At 58.3% G+C, this 2,500-nt stretch overlaps 1 protein-coding gene across 1 annotated transcript in view; it reads left to right on the top strand.

Annotated features, from left to right (window-relative positions):
- The window catches only part of LOC116937717 (intermembrane lipid transfer protein VPS13C-like), a 49,878-nt gene that overhangs the window by 17,073 nt on the left and 30,305 nt on the right, over positions 1–2,500 (top strand). The window lies entirely within an intron of this gene.

Here is a 2,500-nt window from a genome sequence, read left to right as displayed (position 1 = left end):
GAGTGTGTGTCTCACTACACACTGTGTCTCACAGAGTGTGTGTCTCACTACACACTGTCTCACTACACACTGTGTCTCACTACACACTGTGTCTCACAGAGTGTGTGTGTCTCACAGAGTGTGTGTCTCACTACACACTGTGTCTCACAGAGTGTGTGTCTCACTACACACTGTGTCTCACTACACACTGTGTCTCACTCAGTGTGTGTGTCTCACTACACACTGTGTCTCACTACACAGTGTGTCTCACAGAGTGTGTGTCTCACTACACACTGTGTCTCACTCTGTGTGTGTCTCACTACACACTGTGTCTCACTACACACTGTGTCTCACTACACAGTGTGTCTCACAGAGTGTGTGTCTCACAGAGTGTGTGTCTCACTACACACTGTGTCTCACTACACACTGTGTCTCACAGAGTGTGTGTCTCACTACACACTGTGTCTCACTACACACTGTGTCTCACTCAGTGTGTGTGTCTCACTACACACTGTGTCTCACTACACAGTGTGTCTCACAGAGTGTGTGTCTCACTACACACTGTGTCTCACAGAGTGTGTGTCTCACTCTGTGTGTCTCACTGTGTGTGTCTCACTGTGTGTGTCTCACTGTGTGTGTCTCACTGTGTGTGTCTCACTCTGTGTGTCTCACTCTGTGTGTCTCACTCCGTGTGTCTCCACGTGTCTCACTCTGTGTCTCACTCTGTGTCTCACTCTGTGTGTCTCACTCTGTGTGTCTCACCCTGTGTCTCACCCTGTGTCTCACCCTGTGTGTCTCACTCTGTGTGTCTCACTCTGTGTGTGTCCCCCTGTGTCTCCACAGTGTGTCTCACAGTGTGTCTCACTCTGTGTGTGTCTCACTCTGTGTGTCTCACTCTGTGTGTCTCACTGTGTGTCTCACTCTGTGTCTCATTCTGTGTGTCTCACAGTGTGTGTCTCACTCTGTGTGTCTCCACGTGTCTCACTCTGTGTGTCTCACTCTGTGTCTCATTCTGTGTGTCTCACAGTGTGTGTCTCATTCTGTGTGTCTCCACGTGTCTCACTCTGTGTGTCTCACTCTGTGTCTCACTCCGTGTCTCACTCTGTGTCTCACTCCGTGTCTCACTCTGTGTCTCACAGTGTGTCTCCCTGTGTGTCTCCCTGTGTCTCACAGTGTGTCTCCACGTATCTCACTCTGTGTCTCCACGTGTCTCCCTGTGTCTCCCTCTGTGTCTCACAGTGTCTCCACGTGTCTCACTCTGTGTCTCACAGTGTCTCCACGTGTCTCACTCTGTGTCTCGCAGTGTCTCACTCTGTGTCTCACAGTGTCTCCCTCTGTCTCACAGTGTCTCTCTCTGTGTCTCACTGTGTCTCACAGTGTCTCCACGTGTCTCCCTCTGTGTCTCACAGTGTGTCCCCCTGTGTCTCCCTCTGTGTCTCCCCCTGTGTGTCTTCCTGTGTCTCACAGTGTGTCTCCCTGTGTCTCACAGTGTCTCCCTGTGTCTCACTCTGTGTCTCACAGTGTCTCCCTGTGTCTCACTCTGTGTCTCACTCTGTGTCTCACAGTGTCTCCCTCTGTGTCTCACAGTGTCTCCACGTGTCTCACTCTGTGTCTCACTCTGTGTCTCACAGTGTCTCACAGTGTCTCCCCGTGTCTCACCCTCCCCGTGTCTCCCCGTGTCTCCCTATGTCTCCCCGTGTCTCCCCGTGTCTCCCTCTGTGTCTCCCACCGTGTCTCCCCGTTTCTCCCCGTGTCTCACCCCCCCGTGTCTCCCCCCCGTGTCTCTCCGTGTCTCATCCCCCCGTGTCTCCCACCCGTGTCTCCCCCCCTCCCCGTGTCTCACCGTGTCTCCCCCTTGTGTCTCCCCCCCCGTGTCTCCCACCCGTGTCTCCCCCCCTCCCCGTGTCTCCCCGTGTCTCCCCCCCCATGTCTCCCCCCCCGCGTCTCCCCCCCGTGTCTCACCGTGTCTCCCCGTGTCTCCCCCCCCGTGTCTCCCCCCCGTGTCTCCCCCCCGTGTCTCACCGTGTCTCCCCGTGTCTCCCCCCCGTGTCTCCCCCCTCCCCGTGTCTCCCCCCCCCGTGTCTCCCCCCCGTGTCTCCCCCCTCCCCGTGTCTCCCCCCCCCGTGTCTCCGCCCCGTGTCTCCCCGTGTCTCCCCCCCCCGTGTCTCCCCCCCGTGTCTCCCCCCTCCCCGTGTCTCCCCCCCCCGTGTCTCCCCCCCGTGTCTCCCCCCCGTGTCTCACCATGTCTCCCCCCCCGTGTCTCTCCGTGTCTCCCCCCCCGTGTCTCCCCCCCGTGTCTCCCCCCCGTGTCTCCCCCCCGTGTCTCCCCGTGTCTCACCGTGTCTCCCCGTGTCTCCCCCCCGTGTCTCCCCGTGTCTCACCGTGTCTCCCCCTGTGTCTCCCCGTGTCTCCCCGTGTCTCTCTCCGTGTCTCTCTCCGTGTCTCCCCCGTGTCTCCCCCGTGTCTCCCCGTGTCTCCCCGTGTCTCCCCGTGTCTCACCGTGTCTCCCCCCTCCCTGTGT

Source organism: Petromyzon marinus, chromosome 79 (assembly GCF_048934315.1).
Source record: "Petromyzon marinus isolate PM22_M1 ecotype Great Lakes invasive population chromosome 79, UKy_Petmar_22M1.pri1.0, whole genome shotgun sequence".
In the NCBI taxonomy this organism is placed as follows: Eukaryota; Metazoa; Chordata; class Hyperoartia; order Petromyzontiformes; family Petromyzontidae; genus Petromyzon; species Petromyzon marinus.
This window is presented reverse-complemented; position numbering and strand designations above follow the sequence as displayed.